Source organism: Phyllobates terribilis, unplaced genomic scaffold (genome assembly GCF_046119375.1).
Source record: "Phyllobates terribilis strain yellow unplaced genomic scaffold, ASM4611937v1 Scaffold_3__8_contigs__length_932513732, whole genome shotgun sequence".
Taxonomy (NCBI): domain Eukaryota; kingdom Metazoa; phylum Chordata; class Amphibia; order Anura; family Dendrobatidae; genus Phyllobates; species Phyllobates terribilis.
In genome coordinates, this window is record NW_027362763.1 from 551,100,658 (window position 1) to 551,117,919 (window position 17,262).

Consider the following 17,262-nt stretch of genomic DNA (forward strand, 5'->3'; position numbering starts at 1 on the left):
CTCTGCTGTCCCTGCTGTCCCTGCTGTCCCTGCTGTCCCTGCTGTCTCTGCTGTCCCTGCTGTCAGTGCTGTCCCTGCTGTCTCTGCTGTCCCTGCTGTCTCTGCTGTCCCTGCTGTCCCTGCTATCAGTGCTGTCCCCGCTGTCTCTGCAGTCCCCGCTGTCTCTGCAGTCCGTGCTGTCTCTGCTGTCAGTGCTGTCTCTGCTGTCTCTGCTGTCAGTGCTGTCTCTGCTGTCAGTGCTGTCCCTGCTGTCCCTGCTGTCTCTGCAGTCCGTGCTGTCTCTGCAGTCCGTGCTGTCTCTGCTGTCTCTGCTGTCTCTGCTGTCTCTGCTGTCCCTGCTGTCCGTGCTGTCTCTGCTGTCAGTGCTGTCAGTGCTGTCAGTGCTGTCTCTGCTGTCCCTGCTGTCAGTGCTGTCTCTGCTGTCTCTGCTGTCCCTGCTGTCAGTGCTGTCCCTGCTGTCTCTGCTGTCCCTGCTGTCAGTGCTGTCTCTGCTGTCTCTGCTGTCTCTGCTGTCTCTGCTGTCCCTGCTGTCAGTGCTGTCTCTGCTGTCTCTGCTGTCCCTGCTGTCAGTGCTGTCTCTGCTGTCAGTGCTGTCTCTGCTGTCTCTGCTGTCTCTGCTGTCTCTGCTGTCCCTGCTGTCAGTGCTGTCTCTGCTGTCTCTGCTGTCCCTGCTGTCAGTGCTGTCTCTGCTGTCAGCGCTGTCTCTGCTGTCAGTGCTGTGTGTGCCTGGTTCCTCCTCTCCCCGGGACGCGCTGGGGGATCCGATGACGTCACTGGCTGCGCTCTCGTCCCCGCTCTGCTCGCTCCGCTCTCTTCCTCCTTGTAAGTTGTGTTCTGGGAAGCGCTGCCAGGAATAACCCTGCTGTCTGCCCGCTCCGGAGCTGCTCTCTGCCCACACGCCGGCTCAGGCTGCACTTCTCCCCCCGGATTCAGCAGACATTATTTTGCTGCGCTCGCCACCTGAGGCAGCAATCCTCCTCCTCCTCTTCCTCCTCCTCTGAAGAAGAAGCCGCTCACCAATGCAGAGGGCAGCACCGGCAAACTGAGGGCAACCTGTGCTGCCATCACAGGGACAACCAGGGGACGTTCCACCATCATGTCAGTCATGGCCCTGCTTCCTGCACCTGCCCCTTCCTATCTCTGACAGGTACTGCCGTTTGTTGTGCCCCTGTGTGTGCCAGCTGCTGTGCCAGGCTGAGTGATAGCGCGGATCTTCCCAGCCTCCTATTCCCAGGGATCCCCCAGATTACAGCAGCCCTCCCTCTCCTCTCCCCTCCCCCTCCTGGTGTGAACTCTCCCTTACCCTCTTCTTCCTGCCCCTGCCCAGCACACACATCATGCCCACACATAGCTCCCACTGACAGCCCAGTGCACAGGAAGGAGCACGTCCATAGGAGCCTCTCCGGGCTGTCAGTGGTGGCAGGAGAGGGGGCGATCACCAACTACTTGTTACACATGTGTCCTCCGGAGGATGTGCCCGGGATTATTAGTTTGGTGCCCACGACCACTGGCATTCTTATTTTGATCGTCTGAGCCTCTGATCCGGTGAGTGACTGCAACCTCCCCCTTTTGCATGTTATAAGGTCTGTGTCCCACCTCCTCCCCAGCATCCAGGGGGGTCCTGACCCCCACTGTTGTGCCAGTGTGGCATCTAGTTGTGCCAGGTACATGTCGTCACTGCAGCTGGATGTGTAATGTGTGGCATGGAGCTGGGTACTATAGCCCTTTGCTTGTTGCCTTGGCAATGATCACTAGTGTGCCATGGCATCTCCTGTACACTCCTAATATCTCTCAGCCCCTTCTGTGTGCTGGGTGATCCCCTCATAGAGCCTTGGGATTGGAGGAAGCCCCATGTCAGTGGTTCTCCTGTGCCAGTGTCCAGAGGGCATCGGGGAGAGCAGGTAGGCACATCTCCTCATTCTTCTCATCGTCAGTATTAGGACAGATTCTAGCTGGCAATGTACTGATGCCATGTCCAGCTGGCACCCCAGGAGGGCATATATGGATGATGACCCAGATTGTATCTGCTGGTGTGTGGGAGCCGTTACATTGTAACGAATCCTCACCTTGTCACAGCCTGCTTTATTATTGGTTTATGGGGTGCTGTCCCCATAGCACTGCTATGTGAGTAATACTGGCATTGAATACCAGCCTCACCACCTCCCCCACTGCAGGCAGCGCAGTGCCAGGGACATGGATGCCACTAATTCTACAGAAATAGGAAGCCCAGTATAAAGAATAGACCTGAGCCCACCCCCTCGCTACATGAGTGCCCTGTGCCTATAGAGGGGTGGCTCATGTTTAGTTGGGAAATGTGGGGAATACCCAGGCTGGGAATGTATGCAGATTAGGAAGGGGTTTGCGTAATATCCACAGGAATTTGTATGGCTCCTAATGACAGCAGTCAGGGAGAGAGGGGGGCAGAGACCTGCAACCGCCTGGGCTCAGTCTATTTAAGGTTTCCTACTCATCTCCGGCTACAGAAAGGAAAATGGCACTCTCCACACTCCAGGCAGAACCCACATCGGCATCATGTGTGGCAGCCTGTGTGGCATGATGCCCAGCTCTGCCATGGAGTGACCCTGTGTATTCTCTGTATCTGTGATATATATATATATATATATATATATATATATATATATATATATATATATATATACACGCATACATATATAAACACATATCTATATATACAGAGAATACACACGGTCACTCCATGGCAGAGCTTGGCATCAGCTCTATCCTGTCTTATATATGTATACAAACTATACAGATAATACACAGTGTATATATATATATATATATATATATATATATATATATATATATATATATATATATATACACCCTGTGTGTTCTCTGTGTATATATATAAGACATAGGATATATTATATATATATTTTTTTACTTGTATGGCAGCTACATGGGACCTGTGATCTGTGCACAGTTTCTTTGGTCTGCTGGGCCACGTTCACACTACAGGCCATGTACATGGTGCAGTTGTTTATCCATGTTACTAAGCTCCTAATGAGGTAATGCTACTACTTGTATACAGTAAATGATCCCTTTGCCAGGAATGCTGTGTGTATCCCATGCCTATGTATATAGCTTTATACCCATCTGACCATGCAGTGTTGCGGTGACACTACTACTAGTTTGTTTTTGTTGTCTGTACTATGAGCTGCTGAAATATTCATGCTCCTCTGTCTGTCTGTCTGTCTATGTATCTAGAAACTTTAACCCTGTGTCCACATTTACTCTGGACTCTTAAAGGAATACTGGCACTATAGCCTGTAAAATCTACTTCACAAATCTGTAGACAACGTCTCTGGAGGGTCTCAGAACTGGGGATGTGTTAGATAAAAGGAGGATTGTGGGGCAGCCATTTTTCTAGAACTCGATTTAGGATCACTGTATTTAGCCACAATTGGCTGATAACAGAGACCAATAGCTTGCAATGAACTGCACAGCATATAGAGTAAGATTAATAATAATAAACTGAGAATTTCTTCTTAGCCGTAATAATCCTGATCATTTCTCTCCCATTGACCTCTATGGCATAGCTGTGGTATTGGATTCTGCAGGGCTGTGTATGGATAACTGGGATATTGCATGTTTTCCCCCATTCAGTCCCTGATCTGCACTGTCTGTGTCTGTGTTCGCCTGTGTCTTCGGATGCCTGTGTGTTCTCAGGAGTGGGTGGAACATTGGCCCGTTCCGGGAATGTTCCATGACGTGTAATAGTCACAGGAAGGGGGTTAACAAGGGGCTCTGCCTGCCATCAGGCCAGATGTTCTCCCTCTTTCCTTCTTTCTCTTCTTGCATTTGCAGAACATTACCCTGCGGGGAGAGAATGAAGCTCACTTTCTGTCTTGATATTTCTAATGATGGATGCCTAGTAATAGCGATGATCTATTGTAGATAGGCTGGCGTGTCGTCATCTCTGCTGGCAGCCTGGGAAACTGTGCATTATCCAATGTACATTGTCCCATGGGATTTCCTATGTCAGAAGAACAGTACTATCCCCGCTTGCTTGGGGGATCCTTCAGTGGAAAATCCCAGATCCTTTCCTGCTTTTCCCACCCTTTGCGTGCCCTGGATTAGAGAAGCAAATAAATAGCCAGAGCCTTGCAGAATTGCTTGTAGCACATTATTCCTTTATCTCTTGTGGATTGTATGGCATTACTAGCTACAGCAATGTGATGGAATATTCTCGCTGTATACATTCAGAAGCCATATACAGATCAGTTACAGCTATGTGCTGGTAGAAGGGTAATATATTCGACTAGGTTATTTTTATAAACAACGTGTAAAAGTCATAATTTATATGATATTAAATCTATGGTATAAATTTGGTTGGGTTGATTTAAAGAGTAACTGTTGTTTTAATTTTTATTTCATAAATCAATAGTCCAAATGAAAATAAGAAACGTTATAGTATAGCTGATCAGAGAAATCTGCTTTTTTTCTCCTCCTGGACTGATCATTAATTCTCAAAATTCACATTTCACGGGTAAAATCTGTCTTCAGTGAATACATTTCCCATTATTGAGATTGGAGATGGCACTTGGTGCTCATAAAGTTCTATGGAGAACAGTAATTGTTGTTTCAGGAGAACTTTCAGACAAGATGTGTCTGAGTCTAGTGCCTCCTTCCTCTTCCTCGGGCAGCACGGTGGCTCAGTGGTTAGCGTTGAAGTCTTGTCGCACTGGGGTCCTGAGTTCAAATCCCAACAAGGGCAACATCTGCAAGGAGCATGGGTTTCCTCCAGTTTCTCACACACTCCAAAGACATACTGATGGGAAATTTAGATTGTGAGCCCCAATGGGGACAGTGATGATCATGTATGTAAAGCACGGTGGAATATGTTGGTGCTATATAAAAATAAAGGTTATTATTATTCCTTTCCCCTCTATAGAATGCTATAAGCACCAACTGTCATCTCCTATCTCAGTAATTGGAAAGTTTGTCTGCGCTGAATCCAGATTTTACCCGTGAATTGAAAGTGAGAGATCAGTCCAGGAGGAGAAAGAAAGAAAATGGTCTGATAAGATATATGACAACGTTGCTTATTTTCATGTGTACTATTGATTCATGAAATAAAAATGAATACTACAGTTACTCTTTAAAGTGATATGCCCAGCTAGGGTTGGTGAACACGTGACATCTAAGTTCACTGTTGTCATGTACAGTTGTGTTCAAATTAGTGCAGTCGTCATAACTTAGGGTCCCAATGCAGATGACCATCCCTACAAGTCCCACCAGTAGAAGGGAATGCTAAATGCTCCATAGGCCTCATTCAGATGTTCCATTTTACGTACGAGTGCTGTCTATGATTTTCAGCGATAGCACTTGAACTTGTGATAGTCCATGGGGCCATTCACATGCCTGTGATTTTTCGCTGTTCGAGAGATCGGCAGAAAATCACGAAGACATGTCCGATGTTGATCCGATGATTGGTTCAAAATCAGCAATGGAAGTCAATGGGTCCCTGAAAATATCGGACTGCACTTGTATGACATCCAAGTGCGCTCTGATTTTTATGCACTGTCACAATGGAGAAGGTGGAGAATTTTTTTTTAAGTTTCTCTACGTATGAGAAGATTAGATGACACTTGTATCACACTCTCAGATCAGAATAATCGGTGTGTTTTTCTCGTATGTGAACGAGCCCTTCCATTCACTTCTTTTGTAGTTGTATCATGTGATTCAGCTGTTTGACCTGCCCAGGGCTGAGTTACCATGTAGCCCTGGTCTGACATGTTATCTGTTTATGATTAATAGCAGTCACCCCACCTAGATGATAACCAATCTCTTGGTGACATCACGAAGCACTGAACCCTGATTACACCAAGGTCAATACTCGGAGATAAGTGTCGTCTTTGTTTTGAGAAGCAATGGATTAAACGAGAATTCCTTCCTTGTCCTCTTGCTTTCATTTCCAATTGTAACAGATTCCTTTGCACACCCGACTACTACAACTGGACATATAAGTAAAATATACAAGTGGGGATGTGTGCACACCGTCCGCTCCATCACATTCCTGGCCAGTGTGCACAGACATTTCATGGAATGCCGACACGCTTTTCAGGGATCCTCCCACATATTATTTCTCAGAAGCCATAGTGATGGTGATAACGCATGAATCAGAGCACGTCAAACTGTAGGATTTATGTGCGGAGGTTATGTACTTGTATGAAGAGCATGCTAAGCTGGTGTCCTTCATGAAAACGAGCTCACAATATGGAATGTGCATGAGCTTAATGGATTGGTGCAATCCCAGAGATCATAGAGAATCTAGGCCCAAAGGTCCATTATTTCATGGGAAGTCTGTGCGCTATCATATGGTATAATGATCGGCCCATAAAATCTTCTTATTAGGCCAAGCAGGTGTATTTTTACAATACACAGTGGCAATCCAATTGCTTATTGCTCCATGAAATTGCCCTTTTTGTGATTCTAAATCAAAGAAGCCTTGATCTGTATAAAAGTTCCGACAATCTTCAAACCATCCTCATAATACACATTCATTTCCCCATAAACCTATCAATACATTTTGTAGGGAATTTTGCGTCTAGTCGGCAATTATGGGTCGTTTTATAGCTTTACAAAGCCTCGGTAAAGTACGTTTACACACCATTGCATTCTTGCTCTTTTTTTTTTTTTTTGCCAGCAAAAAATACTAAAAATGTGAACAAGAAATTCTGAAACACAACTGCAAACAGTTAGGAAAACGGGATTCGGACATATGCGCTGACAGTACCATAGACTATAATGGTCCTCTGCCGTGCATCATTCTCAAGCATTTATGTCTACTGGAGGCCGACGCTCAGAAGTTATTGTTGTTGTGCTTTTTTTGCTGCATTTATGCATTTTTATAGTGTATGCCTTTGAAAAACAAACTATGGTTTAGGTATGGAGTTCTATTTTGCCTTTTTTTGGGATGGGAGGTAATTAGGTTGGGGGTGGTACATGTCAAAAAAAGTATGTGTAGAGGAAGCCTACTTAATGTGTTCTTTTTCTTTTATTTGTTGCGTGGGCGGCCCTTCCTGATGTGATGTTTGACCAGTCTTGTGTTGTTTCCTGCTGCCCACACATCTCACAGGTTTATGCACAGGACACTGAAGCATTCGCAGGTCTCCTGACTATTCCTTCCACTCTGCTCTTTTGTACACAGTTTCATTAATATTGGTTCAGAAACTGTAACTGCAATCTTCCTCACTGTTGACAGACTCTCTTTAAATGTTCAGAGATTTCTCAGTTCCAAAGTAATCTGTAATACATATGCTATTAATTTGTATATTAGATATTTTTTATTTATATTATTACTTTTATGTATATACAGTATATATATTTTTTACAATATTACTTTATATTACTAGTAAACGTAAACGGGATGTGTCATCAGAAAATGACTTATTGTATAAATCAGGTTTTTGTGTTACTTGCATTTTTTTTTTATTTTGGCAATTTTTTTTCTATATCACAATCTTTATTACAAAAAAACTAATTAGTAATCTTGCAATTTTCAAGTTGATTGCTGGGGCTTTTTTGACTCTTTCTTTGAGGAAAAGTATCAGGAGGCTCCTTGTTACAAGCAGACTTACAATGACAGTTAACATCACAATACAAAGCTGATAACACAGGATCCAACTATCACAATACGTGATTCCATGTGCGCTGCTTCCCCTCTCTTCACAATGACTTCATTAGATACTTTACTATGAAAGATAGGGTCAAAGTCTGTTCATTGTGGCTATGTTCATGTATTGTTTCCTGAAACCACAGGAAGTTAGAGTCTAAAAAAGTACCAGAGGCTAGTGAGAAAATTGCAAGAGTTCTATTTTTTTTTTTTTTCACAAAGATTGTGATTTAGAAAAAAAAAATTGCCAAACATTAAAAAAATACATTTAAAGGGAACCTGTCACCAGAAAAAATGCTATTAACTTGAAGATATGGAGTTAATCTGCAGGTTAATAGTGCCCGCACTTAGTAGAATGCTGCTAGGAGAAAATTAACTTTATTCCCCCTTGCAGCGTTCCGGTTTCAGTCACGGGTCGAACTCTGCGCAGGTTCAGTCACCGGCTGAGGTAACCGCGCCCCCCGGCCCTGACTGACAGCCGGCCCCAATGCAGAGCTGCTGTCAGTCAGGGCCGGGGGGGTGGTCACAGCCATCACTCTCGATACACAGTGTGGTGACTGAACCCGCACCGGTGCCGCCCCGTGACTGAAACCGAAATGCTGCGGGGGGGGGGAGTAAAGTTAATTTTCTCCTCGCAGCGTTCAGGTAAGTGCGGGCTGGTAAATAACGCTATTAACCCCATATCTGTGGGTTAATAGCGTTTATTTTGGTGACAGGTTCCCTTTCACACAAAAATCTGATTCAAGCAATAGGTCATTTTCTGATGACACAGTCGCTTTAAGTCAAAAGGACACTATTATGTTGCACTTTTACCTCATAGGAACTTAAGAACTTTACACTATACTTTTATATCCTATTTTTTTGAGGTAACAAATATATTTGTCAGATGTGTGCTGTGAACAGTGCTGTAACATACCTGGCGGCGTCCTTGCATGGTGGTCCATCTCCCACTGTGCAAGAGGGCGCACTTGATCTCCTGTCCAGAATGTCTCTCTGGCTTCCCTCCATGCTGTCTGTTTGTGTCTGTTTCTGCTGCTTAAGGGCGGCGCCCGATCACTTCCTGCCTTTTGTACCTGCTGTGGGTCACACCCCTTGTGCGTCCTCAGCCTATTGCTGTCTGTCACTTGGTATATAGCTCAGCAGCTCCCTTCTATCCCTGCCTGAGCATAGTGTTTCCTTCAGTGTGTGCTTGCACTCTGAAGGTGCCAGGTCCCGTCTCTTGTCTCCTGCTTTTTGTATCAGTTCCCGTGTCTGAACTGAGTCCTGTATGTCTCCTGCTTTGCGGTATCAGCTCCCGTGTCTGAACTGTGTCCTGTATGTCTCCTGCTTTGCGGTATCAGCTCCCGTGTCTGAACTGAGTCCTGTATGTCTTCTGCTTTGCGGTATCAGCTCCCGTGTCTGAACTGAGTCCTGTATTTCTCCTGCTTTGCGGTGTCAGCTCCCGTGTCTGAACTGAGTCCTGTATGTCTCCTGCTTTTCGGTATTAGTTCCCGTGTCTGAACTGAGTCCTTTCTGTGTTCTCTTGTCTGTCCTGTCTGAACACGCTCCTAGCCTGTTCCTCCTGCCTCCTAGGGGCCGATTACCTAGACCTGTTCCTGTATCTTGTCTGACCTGTCTGTACACGCTCCTTGCCTGTTCGTCCCGCCTCTCTGGGGGCCGTATTCCCAGACCCGCTCCTGTATCCCTCTGCAGTGTCGGTCTCCTCCGTACACTCAGTTCCAGTCTGAACTCTCTCCTGTCCTTTACCTGTTTTGCCTCTATGTCCGTTCCCTTCCTTTTTCTGCAGAGTCTGAACTCGTACCTAACTCCTGCTTGTTGTCTCTGCAAGTACTGTGTGAGTATCTGGCTCTGTCTTTCCCTTCCTGTCTGTTCCGTGTGAACAGAGCCCTGTCCTCCCTGCTCAGCCTTGTCTGCACTCTAGCTGTGCTTGCCTGTAACCCTCTGCCTGTATTGTTCCTGAGTCCCGGTGTGTACTGGGTCCTATCCCGCCTGTGTTCCTACCTGCTAGTGCCTCCCTGTCTGCACTCTAGCTGTGCTTGCCTTTACCCCCCTGCCTGCATACCCGCCTGCCTGCATACCAGTCGTGCCTGCCTATACCCTCCAGTCTGTGTGCCAGCCTACCAGCCTGTTCCTGTATTCCCCTGTGTGGGTCAACAGCCGTGTCCGGGGTCTGTCCTGGAGTAGCACCTGGTCCCTCTGCTCGGTTCCTCCTTGGTGCACTGGCGTCGTATGCCGTCGTGCGACCCTGGTCGGATCGGGTGAATACTTAGTCATGCCCCTCCAGGCATTCACTCTCCGGCACGGTCCAGTGGAATCACTACCAATCACACGCACACGCCGCTTAGCCCGGGCGTGTGCATAACAGCATGCTCAGGCCATGGTTCCCGTTGAGCCCCACGGCCTTCGCTCTTTGAGAAGTTTTTCCAGCGAATACATGCATTAAAATAAATAAATAATTTTTTTTCCCCCTTTAGCTGAGTTCCAGGCGAATTACGCACCCGTCCAGATGGATCTATCAGCTCTCGTTCCTGCGGATCCGCCACGTTACTATGGGGATCCAAGACAGTGTCGTGCATTTGTGGAGCAATGCATGCTACACTTTAAGGCCTACCCTCTCTATTTTCCTTCCGATTGGGCTAAAGTGGCCTTTATGATTGACTACCTAGCGGGTGATGCCTTGAAATGGGTCACCCCCCTATGGGAAGCATGGGATCCTGTCATCCTTGACCTGCAGGCCTTCCTGGTGGCCTTTCGTATGGTCTTCGAGGACCCTAACTCTGAAGCCCCTGCTGAAGCTTCACTTCCCAATATCCCGGAGCAGCCCCGACGGGTAATGTGTGTGGGTAGCGCAATAGTCCTCCAGCCCAATGAGACTACTGCCCACCCAGAATCCTCACAGGGTGACTACGCTTTCCGGAATACTTCTCTCAACCTCAAGAGGCAGTTCAGACGTGCTAGACTTAGAGGCAAGCCGTCACGCCAGGGTCTGTCCTCCCTGAGACCTCCTGACCCCAACCTTGAAGTCCCTACTGAAGCTTCATCTCCCTGTATCCCGGAGAAACCCCAATGGGTAATGTGCGTGGGTAGTGCACCAGTTCTCCTGGCCGAAGAGACTTCTGCCCATCCAGACTCCACACAGGAGAACTTCCTGCACCCGGCATCAGATGCTTCTTTCTCTTTAACCGGTGTGCATGTCCAAGGATGCTCCAAAGCTGTGGTTACCTCAGAGTCTGTGCACCTCTACTACCTGGCGGAGGATCCCCTGTTGCCTCCTGAACCCTCCGGGATACCACTCGATGACAAATGGAGAGAGACTTCTCTACACCCGGTACTCAATACTTTGTCCGCTTCGTCCTGTGAGCCTGACAATGGGTACCCCAAAGTGGTAGTTACCTCCGAGTCTCTACACCCCTCCGACCAGGCGGAGGATCTCCAGTTGTCTCCTGAACCCTTCGGGGTGCTACCTGGTAGCGAAAGGACAGAGACTCTCCTATACTCTGTACCTGATACCTCGCTCGCTTCGTCCAGTGAGTCCAACTTAGTGTACTCCGAAGCAGAGGTTACTCCTGAGTCTCTACACCCCTCCGACCAGGCGGAGGACCTCCAGTTGTGTTCAGAATCCTTCGGGGTGCCACCTGGTGGTGAATGGACAGAGACTTTCCTATATCCTGGATCTGATACCTCGCTTGCTTCGTCCAGTGAGTCCGACCTAGTGTACTCCGAAGCAGAGGTTACTCCTGAGTCTCTACACCCCTCCGACCAGGCGGAGGACCTCCAGTTGTGTTCAGAATCCTTCGGGGTGCCACCTGGTGGTGAATGGACAGAGACTTTCCTATATCCTGGATCTGATACCTCGCTTGCTTCGTCCAGTGAGTCCGACCTAGTGTACTCTGAAGCAGAGGTTACCCGTGAGTCTCTACACCCCTCTGACCAGGCGGAGAACCGCCAGCTGTCTCCAGAACCCTTCGGGGTGCCACCTGGTGGTGAATGGACAGAGACTTTCCTATACTCGGTACCCGATACCTCGCCTGCTTCCTCCAGTGAGTCCGACCTAGTGTACTCAGAAGCAGTTGTTTTCTCTGAGCCTCTGCACTCTTCTGACCCGGCGGAGGACCTCCAGTTGTTTCCTGAATCCTCCGGGATACCACCAGATAACAAAGAGACAGTGACTTTTCCTCATTATGTACCTGATAACCCGTCTATTTCTTCCTGTGAGCTTGACAAGATGTACCTCGAAGCAGAGATTACCCTTAAGTCTCTGTCCCCCTCCAACCCAGTGAACGACTGGTCCTCGAATTCCCTGCAGAAGATTCTGGCAGGCCTGAAGAAGAGGGGCGTAAGGGGGGAGGTACTGTAACATACCTGGCGGCGTCCTTGCATGGTGGTCCATCTCCCACTGTGCAAGAGGGCGCACTTGATCTCCTGTCCAGAATGTCTCTCTGGCTTCCCTCCATGCTGTCTGTTTGTGTCTGTTTCTGCTGCTTAAGGGCGGCGCCCGATCACTTCCTGCCTTTTGTACCTGCTGTGGGTCACACCCCTTGTGCGTCCTCAGCCTATTGCTGTCTGTCACTTGGTATATAGCTCAGCAGCTCCCTTCTATCCCTGCCTGAGCATAGTGTTTCCTTCAGTGTGTGCTTGCACTCTGAAGGTGCCAGGTCCCGTCTCTTGTCTCCTGCTTTTTGTATCAGTTCCCGTGTCTGAACTGAGTCCTGTATGTCTCCTGCTTTGCGGTATCAGCTCCCGTGTCTGAACTGTGTCCTGTATGTCTCCTGCTTTGCGGTATCAGCTCCCGTGTCTGAACTGAGTCCTGTATGTCTTCTGCTTTGCGGTATCAGCTCCCGTGTCTGAACTGAGTCCTGTATTTCTCCTGCTTTGCGGTGTCAGCTCCCGTGTCTGAACTGAGTCCTGTATGTCTCCTGCTTTTCGGTATTAGTTCCCGTGTCTGAACTGAGTCCTTTCTGTGTTCTCTTGTCTGTCCTGTCTGAACACGCTCCTAGCCTGTTCCTCCTGCCTCCTAGGGGCCGATTACCTAGACCTGTTCCTGTATCTTGTCTGACCTGTCTGTACACGCTCCTTGCCTGTTCGTCCCGCCTCTCTGGGGGCCGTATTCCCAGACCCGCTCCTGTATCCCTCTGCAGTGTCGGTCTCCTCCGTACACTCAGTTCCAGTCTGAACTCTCTCCTGTCCTTTACCTGTTTTGCCTCTATGTCCGTTCCCTTCCTTTTTCTGCAGAGTCTGAACTCGTACCTAACTCCTGCTTCTTGTCTCTGCAAGTACTGTGTGAGTATCTGGCTCTGTCTTTCCCTTCCTGTCTGTTCCGTGTGAACAGAGCCCTGTCCTCCCTGCTCAGCCTTGTCTGCACTCTAGCTGTGCTTGCCTGTAACCCTCTGCCTGTATTGTTCCTGAGTCCCGGTGTGTACTGGGTCCTATCCCGCCTGTGCTCCTACCTGCTAGTGCCTCCCTGTCTGCACTCTAGCTGTGCTTGCCTTTACCCCCCTGCCTGCATACCCGCCTGCCTGCATACCAGTCGTGCCTGCCTATACCCTCCAGTCTGTGTGCCAGCCTACCAGCCTGTTCCTGTATTCCCCTGTGTGGGTCAACAGCCGTGTCCGGGGTCTGTCCTGGAGTAGCACCTGGTCCCTCTGCTCGGTTCCTCCTTGGTGCACTGGCGTCGTATGCCGTCGTGCGACCCTGGTCGGATCGGGTGAATACTTAGTCACGCCCCTCCAGGCATTCACTCTCCGGCACGGTCCAGTGGAATCACTACCAATCACACGCACACGCCGCTTAGCCCGGGCGTGTGCATAACAAGTGCCTTACACTCATGGTTTCCAGCATAGCACTTGTTTTCTGCTATTAATCTCCTAGTTTATCAGCACTGATAGAGGCTCAAACAAGCACAGCTATGTCTTCCTAAGAACATATCAAATAATTTCATAAGCAAAAGATCACATTAGATATAAGAAGAAAGAGTCAGCAAGAAAAGTGATTGAAAGCAGATTATTCATTTCTCATTCTTACTATTCATAATGAAACACAACAGCATTATGCCCTGTGACGTAAGCCACACTTCTTTTTGTTATACGTGGTAGTGTTACTTTTTGGTTTACAAGCTGCTTGGCTATTTTAGAAGGCTGGGTAGTAACAGTTAACACATAGAGATGTAAATCTGGTGTTTTCATGTGTGTGTACATGAGACATAAGACCGTTCCTGTCCATTATATGATTTGCAGTTATCGTTGTCTCTAAGCTAGTAGGTGGACGCTTGCTGGAATGATGCCTCACGTACACAGCACACAGAGAAATGAGGGTCTCACTGCTCTCCAGTGTCTCTGTAGCACATCCTCAGAAGCGTCAGCAGCATAGAGACCATTATAAAGCTGTACTAAGTAGTGTATCTGTGAATGCATCACTGGGTTGAAATAAAACTCTTACTAGAAAGCAGGAGCAGGGATCCTTTACATGAGTTTAAAACCTATCAGAAATAAAAGCAAAAGAGCTGAATAGGAAGAAACAATGTGCAGAGATAGAACTGGAACATGGGGAAGGATTAGCTGGTGTCCATCCTGGTATTGAGGGTGTGCAGCTGTGCATCCAGTTCTTCTGCCGATATCTATTGCTTTGTGTTTCTGCCAGCTCCTGATTCTCCTCTCCCTCCTCTCCAGTGTAGCTTGATTTGGCCAAGACGGATTTGAGCTGTTTTTCAGAGTGAATGATAGGTTCAGGAGGCAGGGATTGAAGGGAAAGAAAAAAAGTGTTTCATAAGTGGAGAAAGAAGCACGTTTCTCTGATAAGATATATTACAAGGTCCCATATTTGCTATTGATCTATGCAAAGTGTGCTGATTCGGGAGTGACCCTTCAACCGGTAGATTCATGACTGTTTGGTTGTCCTACTAGCATTGGATGATGGAATACTGAAAAACCAAATGCAATAAGGTAAAAAAAAAAAAAAAAATTAGACTAACTTCAGGTACAATTGGCTTTTGGGCAGAAAGTCTTTTAGAAGAGATCATAATTTTAACTGGTTTATGGTAATCAAAGTATCTTCTCAAATGAAAATGACCATTGAATGGTGAACAATGGCCATCTTAACGGAGCTATGTGCGACATATTGATATAAAAGATTGCAACTATATCAGCTGAGTGATCCATTATGCAGATTATCAGAGGCAGCTACTAAATGTTCTTTTGTAATGGCAAGTGATGATTCACGGTTATGACAGACGAGGCTGTCCCTTAGCCTAGGTGACACGATAATTCATCGGAGGTGTGTTGTGTTTTATGTCTATCTGAACATCAGATTTATGGAATTCCAGGCTGCCCTGCTGATTATAGCACAGGCAGGAGCAGGTAAGGGATTTCCTGACATAGTTGAAACCTTGCCCAGTGGACAGAATATGGCTGCTGGGTCAGAGTAAGATTGTATCACACATTAAAATGATTGTGTGATACTGACTAGTCTAAGGCTCTGCTCCCACGATGAGTTTTTCATGTTGCAGCATTTCTGCACCTATTAGCTAAATTAGGTTGCATTCTTTTTTTCATGGCGTTTTTGAGTGTGGTTTTTACATGTGTTTTTATTGCGTTTTTTCGGCTGCGGTTTTTGTCTCTCTCTTTTGGTGTGTTATGTTTTAAATAAAACTGCTTTGTTTTGTAAATTTCCTGTTGCTTAACTTTGATAAACCTTTACTGATATTGTCATGGCCGGATTACAGGCGTTTTTGTGCGTTTCCACAGCATATACTTTTTTTTACATGCGGGATTTTCCTCGTCTCACTCATGTCTAGAGAGGAAAACCGCAAATAAAACGCATATTTACAACAAGGGAAATTGACATTTTGTGGATTTCGAAAATGCTCCACGTGTCAGTTCATGTTGCATAAAAAAAGCACATGCTACAAATCCCATTCAACTTTGTCGGAACTATAATATACTGCGAAAATACGCAGCATCTAAAACACACCAAATACTCATCGTGGGAACTCCGCATAAAGCTGTAAGCATGTAACTTACATAAAGTGCTGGTATTCTATGTAAATGGGCATGGCTGTTTTTCTGGAAGTTCTCAGGACTGGAGATACATAAAGGTCTGTTTATACTGACTGGCTGGTGGCACGATACCACTGCTGATCGATCGGTAAGCCTTTACCAAATGGTGGTCGCTCAATAGTCTATTTATAAAGGCAGACCATAGAAAACGATGCACAGTGAGCCATCTGTAATAGATCGCTCAGTGCGCACAGGCTGCCATAGTTCTCGGTAGCACGAGCCCTGTTTACATAGGACGATGAACCGCCGAGAACCACAATCTTTTGCACTGCACAAAAGATCATTTCACCCATTCAACAAGTGTTTTTCTCATTCTTCGGGTGATCAGCAGCCTGTTTACACTGCATGATAATTGTGAAACAAGCTTTTTTAGGAACGTTCATTCATGATTATCTTTCAGTGACATTTCGTTTGAGTATCCCAGCATGCACTGGGGATTCTCAAATGAGTCATTAGGGGGCATCACTGCCTCCACTGCTGTTATCACCCTGAAGTAGGACGTCATCAGTGTCATCCGTTTCAGGGGCTGAGCTAGTCTCTGCTCTACTGAGCGCTTCCTGCGCTATATTCTTTTCAATGGGCACTGACATTGTGCTCCATCGATGGGCCTAAAGAGAAGTGATGAGCCAACAGGAGAGCACACTGCACATTGAAAAGGAGATAACGTTCCAAACAGAGAGTGCAGAGACTACGCCTGCCCCTATAACAATTGTCACTGATGACATCCTGTTTGATGGCAGTAACGTCCATTGCAGTCGCTGAGCTGGCCTCTTCTCTCCCTGCTTGGTGCATTCTTTCCTTTTCAATACGCACTGACAATGTGCTCTCTTGCTGGCAAGTCACTTGGAGCGCAATGTCAGTGCGCATTGAAAGGACTATAGAGCAGGGACCACATACTGAGCATGCCTCAGAATTGACAACTGGTGCATACTCAGTAGAGCAGAGAATATCCCTGTCCCTGAAATGGACATCACTGATTACGTCCCATTTCAGGGTGGTGACAGCAGCGCCAGATCCCTGTAGACTTGTTTGGGAATCCCCAGTGCAATCAGTATGTGATCTGAAGGTTAAAAAAAAACAACAGAATTTAGAGTAGAGAAGGGAACAGTAGGGAATTTTCAATTAAAATACATCAGAAAAGTAGTTAGATTATTAAATTAAATAGCTAGACATTTAGTGTGAAATTTACTGTTCGTTTTGGACAACCCCTTTCATTTCTTTTTTTTTACATCTTATATTTTATTATGCTATGAGGTCTAGAGAGACCCCACAGCATTATAATGGACATTCAATTCACATTGAATAACTTTGCTGTAAAATTAATTTCCCCATAAAATCCTTATGATTTGGCAAAATTGGAATCTTTGCAGATTCCATCATCTCTCATGTAGACATATTAGGATTAATGTTCCTTTAATTTCACAAGCAGAATGAAGAACTTACTTGAGCACAGTGTTAGATTCCAGGAGTTTTAAAAATGAAGGATTCAAATGCGCACTTGATGTTCTCAAACTTTTATGTCCATAAACTGCCAAAATTTTGTTCCCTAGAACAGACACTTGTAGGACA

At 46.6% G+C, this 17,262-nt stretch overlaps 1 protein-coding gene across 2 annotated transcripts in view; it reads left to right on the top strand.

Annotated features, from left to right (window-relative positions):
• Positions 1–780: 780 nt before the first annotated feature.
• The window catches only part of HIVEP2 (HIVEP zinc finger 2), a 234,336-nt gene continuing 217,854 nt past the window's right edge, over positions 781–17,262 (top strand). Inside the window, exon 1 of one of the 2 annotated variants that reach the window (XM_073671380.1) lies at positions 781–1,147. The gene's annotated coding sequence lies outside the window, so the exon portion shown is untranslated. Of the gene's footprint in view, positions 1,148–1,186; positions 1,546–17,262 lie in introns of those variants that run through there. The other variant, XM_073671381.1, reaches the window with a different exon arrangement.